The sequence below is a fragment of the Cibotium barometz genome, chromosome 22, assembly GCF_041138505.1.
Source record: "Cibotium barometz isolate CiBa-2024 chromosome 22, ASM4113850v1, whole genome shotgun sequence".
Classification (NCBI taxonomy): domain Eukaryota; kingdom Viridiplantae; phylum Streptophyta; class Polypodiopsida; order Cyatheales; family Cibotiaceae; genus Cibotium; species Cibotium barometz.
In genome coordinates this window covers 32,315,200-32,331,892 of record NC_141067.1, presented here as the reverse complement: position 1 = coordinate 32,331,892, position 16,693 = coordinate 32,315,200, and the positions used below count along the sequence as shown (strand labels likewise).

The 16,693-nt window shown below is 38.8% G+C and overlaps 1 pseudogene; it reads left to right on the top strand.

The window, feature by feature from the left end:
- The first annotated feature begins 12,183 nt into the window (after positions 1–12,183).
- Positions 12,184–12,430, top strand: LOC147626546 (signal peptidase complex subunit 1-like; annotated as a pseudogene).
- Positions 12,431–16,693: the final 4,263 nt, after the last annotated feature.

The window sequence follows — 16,693 nt, the reverse complement described above, 5'->3', positions numbered from 1 at the left end:
AAAACGTCCACATCGACTATGAACAACACCTGCTATAATAACCTCGTCAACCACATGAACACGTAGGTGCAATTGAATGGTCAAAAAACTTTTTAGAAAGCATTTATTCACCATTATAACTGCTTCAATGGAGTTTAGGCAAGCTGCTTCTAAGGTATTTCTTCTAATCTCCTTGTTTGATATCCACCTTACCACTGCACTAATCTTTTTTATTGTCGGTCTTATCTTCGCTGAGGCAATCCTTAATGGCTATTGGCAACACAAACTGTAAGATTTTGTGCCAATCATGAGACTTCAAGCCACTCAGCTCTTCATCCTTTGTGAATTCTCCCTTCAAGCAATGTATACAACAACCAGTGGGAGTACGAAACTCATTGATACACTTCTTTACACATCGTTGCTCTTCCTTGGTTAAGACCCAAGGTGCTCTAGGGAGAATCACCTTCCCATCAGATCTGCTTCATGCCCATAAGTGCTGCATGCGATCCACCTCTTGTAGATCATCCATTTGTGCCTTGCTCTCTTTAGCACCTATGATGGTTTTCCAAAGCATGTCGGCTATGTTCTTGAAAATGTGCATAGGGTCAAGAAGATGATTGACTAGAAGATCACTCCAGTATGGGAGTAGATGGGAGATGGATAGCCGCTTCATTCCGAGGGGTTAACAACTTGGATCAACATCCCATGCCCTCCTGCAATCACTTGGCTTTAGCACACAAGGAGGCCTCGCTAGAAATCTCTCTCGCAACTCATAGTTATCAGGGAGATACTTTTTGTGGCCCTCATAGACAACCTTCTTCAAAGCTATTGATTACCAGGCCTCTAATCTTCAAGGCCCACATATAGAGCCTGCATTATAACCAAATATTGAAAGCCTTGCCAAACATGCTAATCATTGTGATAAGATATGCAAATAATACAAAAACTATCGAAATCGTGAAATTAAATCAGATCAAGAAATCTTAGAATAATTAACTTACCAGAGCACTCTCCATAGCCCGGCCAATCATGCATGGTTCACAGGGATTTAATATTCACGTGATCACAAGTTTTTTTGTAATAACACATGTGAACAAGTTATTCACATGTTCTCATGTTACCGTTCACAAAATAACAGGTCACTTGCCATTTGGGAACCCCTTAAAAGCTTGGCTACACATGGGAATAAGCTATTCACATGTTCTCATGTTACCATCTTCACATAATAGCAGGTCAGTGGCCACCTAAGAAGATTTTTTATGCCCGACAAAGATAATTTTTTTAGGCCCTTGTGAAAGCTTTGTGAATATAACATGTGATCACAAGATTTTTTGTGTTATTAACATGTTCACATGTTCTCGTTTACGTCAGTGAAATCCCTGATGGTTCACATAAGTATTCCTCGCACTGTTGTAGCCCTTTCTCCAAACCGCTTAGATGCATCATGAACTTGGATACCATCCCATAACGTGCGTAGCTCATCAACTAATGGAGCCAAGTAGACATCCATGTTCTTAATCTTATACTTCCTTGGAAATATCAAGGAAAGTAAAGGTGTCCCTTCTTAATCTTGTACTTCCTTGGAAATATCAAGGAAAGTAAAATGTGTCCCTTCTTTATTGCTAAACCACAGTGGCAGGTTATAATTCACTAGGCAAATGGGCCATGTACTCCATGATGAACTTCGTAAGCCAAATGGATAGACTCCATCCATTGCTAGTCTAAGACAAATATGATGAGGCTCTTTCCCAAAGTCCACCCATTTCTCTTCGATATGAATCCATTCTGGAGAATCAGCGAGGAGCACATGCATAGCGTCATCTATGGATTTGGTGTTTCAATGCCAAGTCATTAAAGATGCAATGGATTTTCATCTGAATATTGTTTGAATACATGAAATGATGGGGAAGTGTCGTAAGACTTTAGCAAGGACCCTTTATCCTTGGAAATATTGCCTATATCTTGATGTGAACCACAATATGGACACTTGTGAAGAGTAGCGTACTCATGCCGAAAGAGAATACAATTATTCAGATAAGCATGGTGTGTGTTATAGTCCATCCCTATGGAGTGCAACATTTCTTTTGCTCATGCATGGTCTGAAGGCATCTCATTGTCTTATGGTAGAATTTGATCCTTCACAAAATAACGTGTTACATATAATAGAATAAATAGTAAAGGAGAAAGATAAGACATTCATGCAAGCATGTGAAACATAAAGACGGGAAGGGTATCCCATAAGTTTTGAAACGTTCGTATCAAACCACCCATATATTGATTGCAAGTTTAATATGGAGAGGCAAGTGCGGAGAACTGAAACACATGGTCCACAATAAAGTGGTAGAGGGCAAGCCTACGTAGCTCTTTCTCCTCTCGAGAAGCATGTTCCACGTGTCATCTGATGTCTTCTACTTCATGATCGTCTACTATCGCTTGTGTCGTGTAGGGTATCTATCATGCTGGCCATGTCATGTTCTAAAACTTGATCCGAGTCCATAAAAGCTTTCTTGTGTTCTAATCCCATCAAGGTTACCTTTACCCTTGCTCTTTCGCTCCGCTTAGGTTGGATATCCACCGGTTCATTATTTTCTAGGCGACATTGAGGCCAGTAAGTAGATGTTTGGCAAGTGCTATACTAGAAATATGCCCCATTTTTTGGAATGCTCGTTGCAAGTTCTTTGATGTCGGGAAACTTTGTACTTGCAACAACGATACATGGGCACAACGTTTTCTCATCTAAATTGAAAAAATTTGAAAGGTTTATAGTACTCATGGGCTCCATGTATGTTGAATACGCATGTGAATTTGGGTTCAAATGAGGGGGAGGTGGAGCTTCTTTTATACTTCATGCATAGCCTAGTCGGCATATTCTTCTTTTTTATGGAAAGGTGTCAGGCTGCCAAAAAATTCAAAATTTGAATGTGAAAAGGAATTACAAGATGAACTTAAGCGGCCCTCAAAATAGGCGTCGATATAACCGTCAAAAATATTATCTATCGATGCACATTTTGATGCTTTTTTCGATGGTCATATCGATGCCTATTTTGACGGTTGTTTCGATGACTATTTCGGCACTGGGGATTTTTAACAGAACCGTGGTGCCCCACTATTAGCGTTTTCAAAAACTGGTTTTTTCTTGCCCTCTTCAAAAAATTAGAGGTTCTCTTCTCTCCCTCCCCCATCCCTTTCTTGTTTCAAATTTTTTTTATGTGTGTCTCTAATATGCACCTTCTAATTGTGTCCCCTCCCTTCCCCCATCCCTTTCTTATTTCACTTTTTTTTAATGTGTGTGTCTCTAATATGCAACTTTTAAATTATATGTTTGTTTTGCAACTTCTAATTTGCTAAGATTCCAGGTAGACCTTCACCTAAATTAGCTTATTTTTATTTGTTCATTTGCTTTGCTTTTGATAATTGCACCCTTGGGTGGTGGGGTTTAGAATTAGCTTAGGTTTACGAATGCATGCCTCTAGTTTAAGGCTTATGCATAAGCTTAAGCATTATGCTCAAGCTCTATGCATAAGGCTTAAGCTTAGGCAAAGAGATTGAAGCTTATGCATAGTGCTTCAAGTTTATGCAAAGAGATTTTTTATTTCCTTTGCCTTCCCAAGCTCTATTAATGGTATGATTTTCTCATTGCTTTTCTTGTGTTGTGTGTATTTGCAAGTTTTCCTATCTTTACACAATCTCTTTACTTCCAAGTATGGACCGTAAATCCTTGCTGCTTTTGTTTTTTTTTCTTTCTATTTTTACTTGTGTACAAGAGGCCCGAGATGGGGAGGTGGGTAGATAAAGCATGTTGTATAGGCTTCTGTCCTTGTGTATAAAGTTTATGAAATAAGCTCATACTATCATAGATCTTACATAGGCTTCTTGCATGGTGGTTGTACAGAGCTGAAAACAGGTCTGTACAGAAAATATAGCAAGCTAAAATTCACTGTTTTGGACTCTAATGGGTAGGTTGAGACCTGTGGAAGTGAACTCAATCAGTTGGAATTCATTCTCAGTTGTTTTGGGACAGTTTTAGTGCTGTTATGTTGGCAAAATTCTTCCAAAACTTGTAAACTTCAACAGGAATAGGTAGAGTGCCCAATTGCACTCCCGCTTTCTATTTTCAATCTCTTAATCAAGAAATAAATACCGCAAGGGGCACCGGACTTCGGGGCCAATCTGGTGTTGAGCGAGGGAGCGAGGATTCTGTTTGTGTGTGTGTCATAAAGTCCAGGTATTTAATTGAAAGAATTACTGCGTTATGTGTCCATAGCCCGGTTTCACCAGTCGCCTCAGGGTTGCCTCCCAAGCCACAGAAAAATGGGAAAAATAAGGGAAAAAATACGGAGAGTGAGGATGCAACCACCAGAGGAATGGAGGATGGAGGTTTTGTATCTCATCTTTTCATGAGAGTCGTCTCCTGGCAGGTTATCATGTATCTCCTGGCTCGAGTTTCGAGTTCCTTTCCAGCCACCCACGATCTATTCTACACCCACGATCCGTCCATGATGAGAACTCCATTGTCTGGTCGTCCCCATTCTCCTTTATCTGTGGTGGGTGTTTGTTTTCTGCAGGGAAGTTCCCTCTGTGTCCCCAGGTTGTTGTCAGAATACGCAGCGGAGATGATGACCAGATCTGGGAACACAAGAGCAAAAAATGTATGCAAAAAAACAGCACAAGAGAGAGAGAGAGATGTAGGCATGTAACTCTGCTCTGATATACATAAGAAGATCCCGATATGATACACTGAGTGGTATGGGGCTGGGGGCCTATTTATATGCCCCCAGATGGGCAGTCGGCCTGCTGAAAAGGCCCTCCACGACTGTAGCAACAGTCGGTCAGCAGCACATGAGGCCCACGACTGCATACATCCAGTCGGCCAGCATAGTGAGACACTCCATGACTGATGTCTGAGTAGTCGACCAGCTACTGGGTCCTCCAGCTGTCAGGTGGTGTACTTTGCTGCAGTTGTTTTCCCTATTTATTTCTTTATATAAATATCTTTTTTTCTTTCTTTCTTTGGCTGTTGTTGCTTTCCCCCGGATCTCTTGGAAGAGCTAGGGCGATTGCATTGTCAGTTGGGTCACCCAGTGGGACATTGGACCAGTGGATGGCCAAGCCTGAGATATGCACTGAAATGTTACTACCAGTGAACAGGACATGGTCACTGGATGAAAGGATAGGCTAGTGGATTTGGCTAGAAGCGATGGTTCACACCAGTTAGTGGCCGCCGCCTGAAAGGTCACTGTATCTTGATTTCTAAGCAGATTCTGAAGTGACCATAGAGGTCAAAGCATGCTTCTATATAAAAGAAAAGAGAGATACAAAACAGTTATACAAACAATAAAAAATGATTATCAAATTAAAATAGAGACAATAGAGAACGTGGTGCAAATTAAACTGTAGAATTAGGGTACAAGAGGTCCAAATAACATTAGGAAATGTATACAATGAAGCTCTCAATCCTCATCTAGTAAGGATGCTCGTGGAGGTCTACGCCATCCATAATTGACCAGCAATTCATCACCAGCACGTAATGATCTAATAGCATTGACAACTATGTATCTTTCTACATCCCTGCTCATATGTTCTGGTTCATGACTATTCTCACACTCCACAAACGTGCAATTGGTTCTTGAACTCATCCCTCGACTACTATTGATTAAACCTGCTATGTTTCCTTGAGAGTAAGGTCTTCCATCAACATAGATTCTTTGTCCTTCTGCATGTGTGATCCCTCTATCAAAAAGAGAGGCTGCATTGAGACATAATCCATAAGTACTCATGCTCTGAATGTAGCGAGTAAGCTGATGCCATGAACCCCATCTATATATAGGTCCACAGAAAGACATAAGGGTGACCTCTGAACGAGGGGGCACATGTAAATCCTGTGCAATAAAGAGGCCTCGTCTTGCTCCACTAATGGTAGATGGAGCAATCATGTAGCGACGGCCCCAGAAGCTGAAAATCACTCCATCTAAAGGAAGTGATCCTCTCTGCCATCCTCTGTATCGTCTGCGATCATATGTCTGTACTAGAGAATGCAAACGAGTAGGCAACAGATGATCTCCACCCGTCTCGGCCTCCAAAGCAGGAGGTAGAGGATGTCGAGAAACCTCGAGCTGCAGCTGACAAGTGACCTGTCCATGCCGTGTGCGAGGGACATGTGCACCACTGATAGTGAAGTCATCCTCGTCATCAAGTGAATATACCTACATATATGATATCGTTACATTATATATGAACCTTTTATTTATAAAATAACCAATAATAAAACTAAGGGAGAACAGTCACATACCATAGGTTGATGTCACTCCTCAGGTGGCGGTGCTCGCTCAAAAGTACCATGAGTCATCTCATGTGAAAAGCACTCCCTTCGTGGCCTCCGATATGTGCCACGACAACGAGCGCACCAGCATATAATAGACTCGTCGTAGTAGAAATCATCATAAACAGGTTCATGTGTAGTATTGGAACTCTGTGCACCCTAATCACCACGAATAAGAGGTGGTGGTGTACCCTCTGATTGGTCCGAATCTGATTTTCAAGTACCATAAAAACACGAGTCATTAATCAAATGATCGAGAAGAAAAAAGCAATGCATGAAAGAAAACATTGAAATCTAACAAGTTCTATGGTATGCAATATGAAAAATAAACAAACGCTACTATATGGTGGAGACAAACAAGAGGAGGGCTGATATGTGCATGGAGACATGGCACTACTTCCGCAAGGAGAGACGCCTACGCATCACTTTTCCTCAGCAGAAGGTGCGTGCCTTTGCTAATGTATATTAGAATTAATTTGAACTTTGATAAATTGATTCTAAATATTCTCGAATCTACGTCATTTTGTTTAATGAAATTTACATAGACGGCAGCACGAAAGAGACTGCAAGTTGGTCACACATCTAGACTAGGCGGATGGGTCGAGATGAATTTGTGGCCACATTTGTGAGTATAAATCGTTCTGATTTTAACTTTCAAAGATACTATTATTGAATGAAGAAATCAATAAATCTTTGGTTCTGTCTTGATGCAGACCAAAGACTATGGTCGTACACCTATGGCGCAGGAGATGGAGTACGCTACATACTACGGGTACCACGCTTTGCACAGGCAACACTTCCAGACACGCCTGATCCACTTGTGGGTATCACTGATTTGTTTTGTGGTTTATTTTCATATTAACTGTAATATATTCTTATTTGATTTCACTAAGTAATGCAGGAGCAACATGGTGAGGAGGACATGACAGAGGTGGCTCGACAGGAGGCCGACGGGGGCGACGAGACGAGAGTCTGAGGCGGGCAACGGCGGCGTGATCCCGAGTGGGGACACGGGTGGTGGCGGTGGTGATGGTGGTGATGGTGGTGTTGTGGTTGGGGGCACGGGTGGTGGCAGTGCTGATGTTGATGATGATTCCGAGTCTAATAGTAGCGCCTCATATAGTGATGGCTCACGTAGTGATACTTAGTGATCTGTTTTGTATATGAGAGGATTGATCACCACACACTGTAGACACATGTACATATATTTGTTGATGATATATATTGACATATGTTCTCGTTGCATCGCTGAATTTGTCTATTGTCAAACAATTAATTATTTTGTCGGTAAGTTAATTAGCCTAAGTATGTGCGAGAAGCTAGAACGTTATTTATTTATCTATATGTTTTAAAACAAAACAAATCCTAAACAAGAAAAGAGGCGAGCCCACAATGTAACACATCAAAAGAAGCAAAAGATTGGCAAGCATCACCAATTTCTCAAAAGCTCTTGGAAAGCTAGATAGAGACAAATCAAAAACTTTATCACAGTTCTAGTGACTGTTTTTCTATGTTAGGCTCTAATATTAACAAGCTTTTGATTTTCATATTTTTTGCAAGGGTCCTTGATTGTACGATACGTATCAACTCAAGCTAACTTTCAAGCTTAAAGATCCGAACCATGAAGTTTCAAAGCACGTGATTTCAAAGTACCAATTTATGCACCACGTACCTGTACCATGTAACCATTTGCAAGTACGAGGTTTCAACATGATACCCAACTCAAGTACCAAGTCTAACACTAAAAAAGCTTTCTTTGTTCCCATGTTTATTGCTTAAGGTACCCCAAAGTTAGACCGACCAATTGATACCATATATCATGTATCAATTGCGAGTTCGAAGTTTCATTATGGAGCCTGATACTAAATTAAGTACCAAGCATCGAATCTAGTACCAAGTACCATGTACCAAGTATCAAGTACCATGTACCAATTACTATGGACCATGTACCAATTATCAAGTACCATGTACCAATTACTATGTACCAATTATCATGTACCATGTACCAATTACTATGGACCATGTACCAATTACTATGGACCATGTACCAATTATCATGTACCATGTACCATGTACCAATTATCATGTACCAAGTACCATGTACCAATTACCATGTACCAAGTACAGTGCACCAAGTACCATGTACCAAGTAGCTTGAAAATAGTTATTATTAAAAAAGTTTTTTAATTGCCGTTTTTTGTCCATCCCCGTTTTCGTTCGCCGAGATTGCTTACATACATACATACATACATACATACATACATGCATGCATGTATATAATGTGCATACATACATACATGCATGTACATACATACATGCATGTATATACATACATACATATGATATACATACTGTAAGGACCCTTTTTTATATAGACATGTATATACAAAATTTTGGCATAAAGACTTAATTTTTGGTTGTGTATATTTTGCCTCTTAGTAAAATAATATATTTTGAGTCAATTACTAACATGTCTGGGGCGTAATAGAAGTACGCCACCGTTTGCTTCTAGTCTTCATTTTGAAGGAAAATACAGTCCGGAATGCGGATCCGGAAGGAGCCGGAATATCTATATGAATCGGAATGCAGACCGGAATGGAGTTTTGGAAGGCAGAGAAACGGGTACAGAGGAGATCCAGAAGAGTGCGGGACGGAAACCTTCCGCATACAGTACGGAAGAATGCGGGACAGGAACCTTCCGCAAGTCATACGAAAAACCAGTCAGATTCCGTATGGAAATAAGAGAGTACGGGATACCGGATGAGAGCAAATGCCGGATGAGATACATACATACATAATGTCTTACATACATACATATATGTATACATATACAATGCATGCATGCATGTATTATGTATGCATAACATATGTATGTACTACTATGTGTGTATGTACTATGTATGTACATACATTATGTATGTACTATGTATGTACATACATTATGTATACATATACAATGCATGGATGCATGTATATATGTATGTACTACTATGTGTGTATGTACTATGTATGTACATGCACATTGTATGTGTGTATGTATATGTATTATATAGATATATATATAATATGACATATGTACTACATATGACATACATCCGTGCATATATATATACTTATATAATGCATGCATGCATGCATTATGTATGCAGAACATAAGTATGTACCATTATATGTGTATGTACTATGTATGTGCATGCACATTGTATATGTGTATGTATATGTATATGTATATGTATATGTTTATGTACATGTATTATATAGATAAAGTAAAGCTTGAAAATAGTTGAAGTTAAATAAAGTTTTTTGAACTGTCAATCTTTGTCCCACCATCCCCGGGATGGCCCTATCCCCTTTCCCGCTCCTGTTCATCAGGGATGCTTACATACATACATACATGCATGCATGCATGCATGCATGCATACATACAATGTACATACATACATAGATGCATGTATGTATGTACATACATACATAGATGCATGTATATACATACACACATGCATGGATTCATACAATGTAGATACATATATACATGTGATATACATACATATATACATAATGTCTTACTTACATACATATATAATGCATGCATGCTTGCATTATGTATGCATAACATTAAACATATGTATGTACTACTATGTGTGTATGTACTATGTATGTGCATGCACATTGTATATGTGTATGTATATGTATATGTATATGTATTATAAATATTAAAGATAAAGTAAGGCTTGAAAATAGTTAAAGTTAGAGTTTTTCAATTTCAAAAATTAACAATAAAAGAGAGCTAGATAGCGTTGTTTACCAGAATTCATGTTCGTTTATGCACCGATGTCTGACCAATCTCTGCAAAAACAATGACAGCACGGAGTGCAATCACAATTGCAAGATAGCAAGCGACAAAGAGAGCAACAGTAGGTAGATCATGAGAAAAATGTAGACAACATTATGTTTAATATAAATGAATCAACCGGTATATAAATTTTGTATTTGTCCGTTTTTTTCCATTGCGCTTCATCGCTTAAGCGACGTAATGTCGAAATCGTCGCTTAAGTGATACACGTCGCTTAAGCGACGTTAAATCACTTATTAAAATTACGTTGCTTAAGCGATGCAACATTGCTTAAGCGACGTTAAATCACTTATTAAAATTACGTCGCTTATGCGACGCATATGCATCGCTACAGAAGTCGCTATTGTCGTCGCTTACGTACAACAGCGACGCTTGTAGCGAGGGCTCGAAGCGTCGCGTAAGCGACGCTTTTGCGGCGTCGCTTCTATTGTCGCTATGAGCCCATGGACTAGTAGTGTCAGAGGAATATCATAGAAGTAATTTAAGTCTCGATCTAAAGGAATAAGTCATCCAGCTCACCATAGTGCGGCAATGACTATAGTATCATAAGAAAGCAAAAACAATTGACTTGACATTCCACACCATTTCTATTATCTTATTCCACCCTTGATCTAAGAATTCTAAATCTAGAGACTTACATATAAACATTGTCTTTGTAATTTGAACATCTGAATCTGAGAATAAGTCGACAAAGACATTCACAGGCATGTTCGTCTTTATTTTTATTTTCCTAGTAGCTATATGTGGTTTCATTGACTTTTGTAATTATTGGAAAAGCTTGCATCTAAAGCTCTCTCCTTCCATGGTGAGGTAAACTCACTCGAACTTGATCTTCAATACTTACGTTTTTATAGAAGAACCCAACTTTCTTTTCCAATCGTTGTGGGTACTAGGTGTTATCTTCATCTAGTGTATCTGATATAGAAATAAAAATAATCGACAAAGAAGAGCCACGAGAATGTAACATTGTTTGTAATATCGTATTAGAAAATAATATACATATAGATAAGAGATACACAAATAATAGAAGATAAGGAAGAAAGGTAATAGAAGACACAGAAGAAGATGGTATTGAATGTACTTATTTTCAGTGAATAGTATATATTGTTAGGCGATGGAGATGGAGACCCTCTCTCTAATAGACATGATGAGATGAAAGAACGTGAGAGTCTTTTTCTATTAATGAAATAATTATATATATATAGGCACGAAAGCCTTGCTTTTCCTAAAATTAGGAAACCCTAACTTGAGCCCCACACTACAACTAAATTAGGACTCATTTACATGCATGTATAGATTGCACAATACCCAACAATCCCCCCTCAAGCTAAACATGCACAACTTTTGATAGTGAACATGACAAAACCACCTGATACAATGAGTAAGAGTCCCCCCTTAACAACAACATAGGGTAGTGTACTCTTCTCTACAAACAATCAGGATGGATAGACAAGTGAGTATAGACAACAAGGTTGGGCCACAATTTTTAGACAAGACCCACCAAACAACTAGTCTTTCCCACAACAAAAGCTTAACCAAGAAACTTGACAAACATATTTATGGGAGCATTAGATTGTGCTGTTGAAGAACATTGCTCCTCCATCCACCATAGTATTGTTGATGAAGAACTTGGTGAAGAAGCTTTCTTTGATATTCAGTTTGTAGCAGTACAGGAGCATGGATACTTCTTTAGCTTTGGGGCTCTCTTCCAAGCATTCGGTTGTGCAAACAACTACAAAGTCTTAAAACCACACAACTGCACTTTCTTACTTTTCAATCTTCAGCATTTGAAGCACACACACATCACACTTTCATGATTCAAACCAACAATAGGATTGCAGCATACATCAAATGCTTAGGCCTGAAGCTTCAACACCTAGAATTCATGCAATGTGATTGAACAGCGGCCTTCCCAACATCAAGACGCTCCACGTACAACTTTTATAGATTTCCTCTTCTCATCTAGGATTAGAGCGCAGCACATATATCATGCACCTTGCTTGACAATCATGCAATAGCAAAACTCTACGACATGGATTGGCAGGGGCAGAAGCTGGTTGAGCAGATCATGCAGTGCGCTTTGATGGCGGCAACAGTGGTGGCTTTCTTCGTGGGCTACATAGCGGGCTCCTTTCCAGCTTATGCTTATAGTGTATGAGGTCCTGGTGCTGGCCATCTTACTGGTGGTAGTGCCAGACTGGGGCTGCTTCAACCGGCACCCTTTGGAGTGGTTGGACCCCAAGCTCTCCGAACCGAGCAGCAACACCCACCACGCTTGAACTCTGCCCTTCGCCTCCCACATGAAGCTCTACTGGCTCAAAACGTGAAGAATCTCTGCGGGCTGCTCTCCTGCGCGGCGGTAGCACAGCTTCACTGATGACGATGCTTGTAGAGCAGCCAAGCTATTCAAAACCTTTGTTGGTGAGGCTAGCAAGCCTATCGCAGCCTCACGCTCATCTTCAGGCGCCCTACACTTGACATGCTGGAGGTTTAATCATCTCCTGCTCTGATACCACTGTCAGGCAATGGTGTAAAAATAAAAACCTAAGACTATTTCCTCTTTACTTTTTGTTTCAATTGAGTATTCTTTCCCACCTTTCTCTCTCTCTGTCTCTCTCTCTCTCTCTCTCTCTCTCTCTCTCTCTTGCCTCTCTCACCTATTTCTCATCCCTCCCTCAGCTCTTACCTCTCTCGCCTCTTGCCCATCCTCTCTCACCTTTCCACTATAGATATGTCATTTTAAGTAGATAAGGATTTCCTATGTGTTAGGCTTAGGGTTTTTTAGGATTTTCAAGATTTTTTTGATTATTTTGAATTTTGGGTTTTAATTTTGATTTTAATTTTTTTTATTTTATTTATTATTATTATTATTATTATTATTATTTGCAGACTTCTCTTGTCCTTTATTCTTCCCCTCATTCTCTCCCTTGCAAGTAGGTAAGAGTATTCTATGTGTTAAGGTTAGTTTTTTTTAAGGTTTTAGAGAATTTTTTAAGATTTGAGTTTTGTATTTTAAAAGTTTTACAAGTTTTCCCTTTTAGGTTTGGCACCACACTGCAAGCATGTAAGCAACCAAGCTATCCATGGTGGGTGAGAGAGCTTATTTTTCATCACCTTTTCTTATCATGGCTATGGTATTGTTGCACCCCCATACGCTTGGGAGTTTGTTATTTTAGGCTTGGGAGCATGCATACTCTATAGCTAGGTTCTTTATTTACAATATGCATAAGCTAATGTTTTCTTGTTTACTTTGGTTCTTTGTTTCTAGGTTGTCTTTGTCGCTCATTTGTTGAAGCCTAGAAGTAAGAAGCTCTCCACAAGTAGGCAAATGCTCTACGGGTAAGCCTTAAACACACCATGTTTTCATATGACGCACCCTTGGGTGTTGTGGGGAGCATCGCGTTAATTATTTTATGCACTATTGGTTTTAGACTACTCTGTGCATAGACTCTTATGCATAATACTATTACATAGTCTCTTATCATAAGACTATACATAGACTCTCATGTATAAGACTATGTGATAGTATTATGCATAGATTCTTATGCATAGACTACACATAAGAGTCTTATGCATAATACTATTGTATAGTCTCTTATACACATAAGACTATGCGATAGTATTATACATAGAGTATTATGCATAGAATACACAATAGAGTCCATTATGCATTAGGCTTTATGCATAATGGTTTTTATACATAATGAGACCATGATTTTTATGTATAATGAGACCGTGCATAATGCTTTTATGCGTACTTTTCTTTTTTAAGCCTTTTATGCATGCTTAAGCAGCATAAAAGCATTATGCATATAGCTTTATGCATTAAGGTTTACGCATGCATGCCTAATGCATAAAGTCTTTTATGCTTTAGGTGGATTAAGCATAAAGCCTTATGTACAAAGCTTTTATGAATTAGGCTTTATGCATAATGAAGCCTTATGCACTAAGCTTTTATGCATAATGAAGCCTTATGCAAAAAGCTTTTATGCATTAGGCTTTATGCATAATGAAGCCTTATGCCCAAAGCTTTTATGCATTAGGCTTAATGCCTAATGCTTAAAGCCTAATGCCGCTTTTATACATTAGGCTTTATGCATAATGCATAATGCATGCTAAGAGCATGCATAATGTTATACAAGCTCTATGGATTAGGATTAGCATTGTTCTAATAATAATCTCATTTTCTTATATTAAAGGTCTCTCACCTTTTTTGATCTATTAGCTCTTCTCAAACACTCAAGGTACGCTCTTACACACAAGCTCTTCTGCTATTTATGCTTTTCTTGTTTGCTCCCTTGGGTGTTGGGGTTTAGGATTAGTATGCATGCTCTCTTTATGCATGCATAGAGAATGTCTCATAGGCTTCTGCATACTTTATGCATGCATAGGGTATTCATGCTCTCTTTATGCATGCATAGAGAATGTCTCATAGGATTACGCATACTTTATGCATGCTCTCTTTATGTATGCACATAGAGTATGCCTCATCAGCTTATGTATAAGGCTCTTATGCACACACACGACTCATGCATAAGTCTCTTATGCATAAGGCTTGTGGCTTATATGTATAATCATTTTAGCATTGCTCTCAAGATTACCTCATTTTCTTGTATTGTAGGTCCCTCGCCCTTTTTGAGCCGTTATTCCTTCTCAACCACTAAGGATAGGCTCTTAAACACAAGCTCTTAAAGATAGGCTCTTAAACACAAGCTCTTTTTACATTTATGCTTGTTTATACCATTGGGTGCCAAACTCTTTGTAATAGATGGCACATACAACAACTTAGACATGGTTTTCATTCTACCATCATGCATTCTCAATTGCACACTACCAACATAAGTAATAGGATGTTGTATGTCATGCAATTTGATACACCAAAAAGCATGTACCAAGTATCATCATTACCATCGTTATGTGATGTCATAGTACCCATCACATGTTTCATTGTAAACAAATATTCCTCATCATGAGCTTCATTGCTAGATGAGGCATAGTACCCATCACATGTTTCATTATAAACAAATATTCCTCATGAGCTTCATTGCTAGATGAGGCATAGTTCCCATGTTGTATTCTTCCACCATGTACATAATTTTTCTTTTTGTAATGATCTCTAGCCATATGTCCAATCTTACCACAATAGTGACACTCAATGCCACTACCATACTATTATTGAGATTACCATCTACCTCTTTCTCTAGAATTCTATCTCCCCCTTCCTTGTTGGGAGTATAACTCTCTACCTCCATACGATGATTGAAAATTTTGTTGTTGTTGTGGTGGTTTATCTTGCTTACCACGTCCATAGGTACATCCTCTAAAAATGAGGATATCCCCTACTTCTTGCAACTCTTTTATGTATAAAATGCATGGTCCCTTGCATGCCCACTATGACTTGATGATGTACCTAATCCAAGCTTCAACTCTTCCACAATGAGCAATGAAATCAACTCTTTAAAGTCCTTGGGATCACCACTTCTCACAGTGATAGAGGTGTTAAATGATTTGTATTCCTTGTCAAACCCTTTCAATGTAATAGCAACCAAAGAATAATCATCCATTAGTGCATTGATAGATGCCAATGCTTCTACACATGCCTTGATCTCCTACAGATAATCATGTATACTCCTATTTGTTTCATGTTATGCTGTGTATCTTTTGTTCAACTCTATCTTCCTTGCCTTTGTATTTGTATCATACACCTTGAATTATCTTTTCGTCTAGTTTCTATGTGCTATTAGTTCTTCCAGAGTTACATTAACTGCAAGAACCCTTGCAACACCTTGAATGCTCTTTCTGTCGAGTTTCTATGTGCTGTTAGTTGTGCCGGAGTTTCATTAATTGTGGGAACCCTTGGCTCCATCTCCTTACCTACACCAAATTCCAAAGTCCTTTGCCTTTCAAGAAGTTTTTCATGCGATGCTTCCAAATCTGGAAGTTTTTCCTGTTAAGCTTTCACCAGTAATTCTATCTGAACCATCACTCATCTTGGCCAAATACAATACTTTAGTCCTATTTTACAGGCAAGGTGATTTTTGATGTTTTTTTGGATAGTTTTGAACATATAATAAATCCTTGAAAGAAACGATGTGTGTCAAAAAAAGCGCCGATATAAAACTGTCGATATGTGTGTTGATGTACACATCGAAATGTGCATCAAAATAACCGTTGATATAAACATCGAATGTAAATGTTATTTTGTGACCACTATTTTGATGCTTATTGGGACACCTATTTTGATGTTGACAATGACACATTTTGCGATGACATTTTTGATGGTTATATTGACAATTGCATGTTTTATTATTTTTTAAATAATGGTACAGCCATGTGCCGTCTTGCAACTGGGTGTGCCTGTATACCAGTTTTACTATTTACATCCTTGTTCTCTACTAAAAGGTCATGAAACTTAAGTTTTTATTAAGTAACAAAAGTTACATAGCTCATAATGGAACCAACAAAAAGTAAACAGAGGTCTAGAGCCGACAAAAGGAATTTTCGTACACTAGTGATGCCTGAATCCTGTACATAGCTCCTAA